We start from the raw sequence: 5,574 nt of genomic DNA on the forward strand, positions 1-5,574 counted from the left end.
AATGCTGTTTGTAGTCAGCTAAGAGTCTTTCAATTCTTGCTTGGGTAAATTTCTGGGTTCAGTCATTAGCAGCAAAGCACTGACTGTGGAAATTACAAATCAGAATATTATTAGAGTCACAGAGCCCAGCAGCACTGAAACAGGCCCTTCAGCCCTTCTAGTCAATGCTGACCTTTTGTTTTTACTGCCTAGTTCCAACTACCTGCACCATAGCCTCCATACACCTCCCATCCATGTCATCACTCAAATTTCTCTTTAGTGTCTCAATTGGACCCACATCCACCTCTTCCACTGGCAGCTCATTCCACACTCCCACCAACCTCTGAGTGAAGAATTCCCCTTCAGACTCCGCTAAAAGTATTCACTTTCACCCTGAACTTATGTCCAATATGGAGGTGAGAGGGAGGACAGTAAGGGGAGGGGTGGTCAAGTGTGGAGAGGGAAACAGAGCGGAGAGTTTATACTTAATATCTTTCAGAAAAAGTACTTGTTTAAACTTACTTGCTGCAAACCTACTATCCATACCCTGTACATTCTCAACCAAATTATTGATCGAGATGACAAGTAGCAATGTTCAAAGCTCAAAGTAAATTTTATTATCAGAGTACATATGTCACCACATACAACCCTGAGATACTTTTTCCGACAGGAACACTTAGCAAATCTATAGAATAGAAACAGGATCAATGAAAGATCAAGTAGAGCAGAGAATTCATCAAACTGTGTAAATGCAAATATAATTACATATCAATGAATAATGATAGCAATGGGGTGTAACGCTGGGGAACCCACCTAGGCCGGGCCTTGAGTCCAATAAACGGCCTCCCACCATTACTCTCTGCTTCCTACCATCAAGACAACTGCATCCAGTTAGCCAGCTCTCCCTGGATCCCATGTGATCTAACTTTCCACAGCAACTTACCATGCTGAACCTTCTCAAAGGCCTCACTGTAGTCCATATCGCACACAATCCTGGGACAGAGGTGTCACTGATCAGAGGGCACAGATTTAAACAGAGGATGAAGAGGTTTAGAGGGATCTGAGGAAGAGATTTTTCACTCAGAGGGTAGCTGAAATCTGGAACACGCTGCCCGAGGTGGTGGTGGAGACAGGTCCCTTCACAACATTTACGAAGTGGGTGAGCATTGAAACTGTCAAGATATTTGAAATGTTAGAATCAGGGGAGATGTGACCACATGTGTAGAGGGCAGGGGTTGTGTCTCCATCAGCTATGAACCGAGTGCTGATAAATGGGACCAGTGTAGACAGTGAGTGGATGGTCAGAACAGGTATGGCCAGCCAAAGACCTGTTTCCGTGCTGTGTAATCCACCACTCCGGACATGACAAATTAATGATGGTGGCACCACAAGGCATTGATTTCAAAACTCCACACCCCTCTCCAACTTGAAATAAACGAGACTGAACCCCTTTGTCACCACTGGGAAAATCTGTTTCTGTCGAGGTAACATACAAATTGGTCACTTCTGCCAAACAACTGGCAATTGATGAAGTTCCTGTGTCGTCTTCCATTAATGTTGCTTCCTTACAGCAAAACTAACCCTCTCACTGTCAGAATCAGTGATTAAATCCAGCCCCAAACATTCTGCTTTCATCCCTGCACATTGTAACTTGAACCATCTCACTGAGGGTCTGATGGAGACACAACCCCTGCCCTCTACACATGTGGTCACATCTCCCCTGATTCTAACATTTCAAATACCCTCAGAATGGTTTTCTGATTCAGTCTGAAGGTTATGGTACATTCAGCTCATCGTCAGACCTGACAAACCATGTCTTCCCACAGCTGGTTCCACCTGTTGGTGTGTCCTCTTTCCTCCACCTCCAGGGAAGCTGCATCTCCACACAAACTCCTCACTTGAGACGACTGTCTGTACCTGTGACACAGGAAATCACATCACTGTCACTCTCCTGATACCATCCGGGAAGCGGTACCGCAACATAAAAGCCAGGACCAACAGGCTCCGGGACAGCTTCTTCCACCAGGCCGTCAGACTGATTAACTCACGCTGATCTGAGTGTACTCTATATTACATTGTCTTTTTTATTTATTATAAATTATTATAAATTACTATGATTGCACATTGCACATTTAGATGGAGACGTAACGTAAAGATTTTTACTCCTCATGGATGTAAGAAATAAAGTCAATTCAATTCAATTCCTGATTCTGTGTCTGAGCTGCTTGCCTCCGGGTATCCTCCCTCAACAAGCTTCTTCCTCAGTCACCATCTGTCAGATTATAAAAAAACAATTAAAACAATCTATCAGACAGCTCCTGTACCCCTCCACCCCTGAACAGGTTCCCCTGTTAAAACTCTCTGCTCAGCCCCTTCCCTATTCCCTTTCCCTTTCAGACTCCCGATGTACCAGCAGATCCGAATTCACCGTGTGGACATTTCTACCCCACAGGAGGCTGTACAAACTCGTGTCCTTCTCTGATGCACAGCTCAGTGACCCCAATCCCTGTCTGCACTGGCAGCCCATGACGGTGACAGCTGTCCTAGACTCTGTAACTCACAATCTTGTAACACATAATCTTGTTCACAGCAAGTTTAGACAGTCATTAATATGAAGAGAGAATTGTTGTTTCCTGAAAGGACAGGCGAGCGAAGCTGTCTGATCCAATTCACCAGATGGTCCCGTGTTTACAAGTTAATTTGTCCCGGGACCCACACCCACACCCACTCATAACCCCAAAGTAAATGTCCGCTTTCTGATTTATTTCCATTTCCCTCCGAGGGAAGTTGGGGCGTTTGTGAAGTGTCTCCTGCGGCCGGAGTCTGATGTATTGCTGAGAGGTAGGAGGAGACCACTCCTCCCGTCGGTTTGATGCTGGTTCCCCAGGGAGGGAGAGGGGGATTTTATTGAAAGGATGAAGATGGTGAGAGAGGGGGCAGACAGGATGTTTGTCCCAGTGGGGACAGGGGAGGCTCATCTGTGGAAATGTCTGAGCCCACGGTGGTGGCGAGCAGAGGGATTCACCACATTGGGGGGCAAACACCGGCAGACTGTTGTCCTGCAAGCGGGACCAATGGTCCGGGCAAAGTGACAATTATTTGTGTTTTGTTGAGATTGTACCTGGAATATGGTGTAAAATCCCGCTCCCCACACTAACATGGGTTATACAGACCAAAGAACAAACTGCCGGAGGAACTCAGTGGGTCGGGCAGCATCTGTGGAGGGAAATGGACCGTCAACATTTCGGGCCGAGACCCTCCCTCTGGACTGAGAGTGGACGGGAAATAGTCAGAGAAAAGAGGTGAGGGGTGGGGATGGGGCAAGAGCTGGGGAGTGAGAGGTGGATCCAGGTGAGGAGGAGGTGGGAAGGTGGAAATAGTGACAGGGGTGGGAGGTGAGTGGTTGGGGCAACACGGGGCTGCAGAAGATGGAAATTAATTCCATAGAGGATTAACAAAGAGGTTAGAGAGTATTTGTTATAGAGAGTGCAATGAAGATTCGCCAGACTGATCCCTGGGGTGTTGGAATCATCATATGAAGAAAGATCAAATGTGATAACCCTTTCATTTCGAGAATCGAGGACCGAGGGGTGAACACATTGAAATGCACAACATCATTACCAGTTGAACCAGGGATCCCAGTCTCTGAAAAAGGGGGTGGACTGTCCGGGACTGAGATGAGGGGAAGTGTCTCCACTCCGAGGGTGGTGAATGTCTGTAAATCCCCACCACAGAGGGCGGTGAAGACTCAGTGATTGTCCTCACATAAAACAGAGGCCGGCAGATGAGTGGAGACCGAAGGGATCGAGGAAATGAGGATCAGACAGAAACATGTGGCTGAGATGGGAGAGCAGCCGCCATCTTGTTGATGGTTCGAGGGACTGAATGGCCACCTCCTGCTGTTTCTCAGTGTTGCTGTCCAGTGAGGCCAGAGGAATGTGAATAGAAATGAGTGTTTTTAAACACAGACTGATTTAAATGAAACCTGCACATTTCCTGTTTAGGTCTGAATTGTGTGTTGGATTGGGATGGGAATCGAGCCCGTGACTCTGTGACCTGGAAGGAAAGGGACAGAGAAGATATGGAGAGAAAAGGTAACTATGTATTTGTTGTAAATATGAAATAATGTGGGAAATGCAGCGGACGGGTCGGGCAGCGTGTGAGGGGTGAGGAGCAGAGTCACCGGTTCAGGTGGGAGACCATCCACCCATCACCTGATCCCGTTTCCTGTTCACGTTTTCCCGCAGATCTGCAGCATCTTCCGGTCACTGCTCTACGTGTCCGTGTAGCTTCAGCTTTCGCCCGTTCAGACAAGGCAGTGAGATCCGGATCTGTCACGTCCTTTTGTTGTGGGTGGACAATATGTTTTTATCTGCAATATTTTCAGCATGTTTCATTCCACTGTTTATACCTGCTGAAGTGCAGCCAATGTTTCTGGGTGTATGATCAATTTATGTGAGAATTTAGCCTTTTCTTTTTATCTGAGCTTCTCATAAATGTGTACAGTTTAGTTAAGCTTCACTCCAGAATTTCCAATGCTGGAGTCAAATAGCTCCACACATTTAAAATAGTTTATTACATTTTTTTATGTTGTACTACTTACATAATTTAAATATTTTATATAAATATATATTTATTTTAAATCACAATTGTTAAAATCTATTGCTATAAATTCGGTTCTATTACTGCCGCAGAGACAACAAATTTCATGACATATGCCGGTGCTATTAAACCTGATTCTGATATTGATATGGGAGACCCCCCACCGGTCACCTGATCCCAGTTACCGCAGATCGTAATGCGAGATTGAAGCCTTTTCCATTTGTTTGCATTCTTCAGAAATGACAACAATTAAATTTCCTTCTGTGGTTCCAAAGCAGCTCAGTCTGTCTAATATTTCCACACAATTAAAATGGGGAATTTGTTTGTTATCATCACGTACTGAGCTGCAGTGTAAATCTTGCCTGACATACCATCCACGCAGATCGATACATTACGACAGTACATTGAGCTGATATACGACAAAACAATAACTGTAACCAAGTATTATGGCTGCAGAGAAAGTGCGGTGCAGATAGAGATATGGTGCAGGGTCACGTCCAGTTACATTGTGAGGTCGAGTCCATTTTATCGGACTGGAGACCACTCATTTGGCTTATAACCGCAGTCAGGAAGCCGTCCTTAAGCCTGGTGGTATGCGCTTTAAGGCTTTTGTATCTCTTCCCCGATGGGGGAGCGGGTTTGCAGCAAGAATGTCCGGGTTGTGAGGATCTTTGAGTACATGGTCTGCTTTTCCAAGGCAGGGGAAGTGTAGGAAGAGTCCATGGAGGGGAGGCTTGTTTCTCTGATGTTCCCATGAGAGACCAAAGTTCTCTGCAGTTCCTTGCAGTCATGGGCAGAGCAGTAGCCATACGAAGGCGTGAAGTATCGACAAGAAGCTCAGAGACCTCGGCCTTCACCCTGCCTTGTGTAGCTGGATCCTGGACTTCCTGTCAGATCGCCGGCAGGTGGTAAGAGTGGGCTCCCTCACCTCTGTCTCTCTGACCCTCAGCATACATACCCCACAGGGCTGTCTCCTTGGCCCTCTCCTTTACT

The sequence above is a fragment of the Mobula birostris genome, chromosome 13 (assembly GCF_030028105.1).
Source record: "Mobula birostris isolate sMobBir1 chromosome 13, sMobBir1.hap1, whole genome shotgun sequence".
NCBI classification, from domain to species: domain Eukaryota; kingdom Metazoa; phylum Chordata; class Chondrichthyes; order Myliobatiformes; family Myliobatidae; genus Mobula; species Mobula birostris.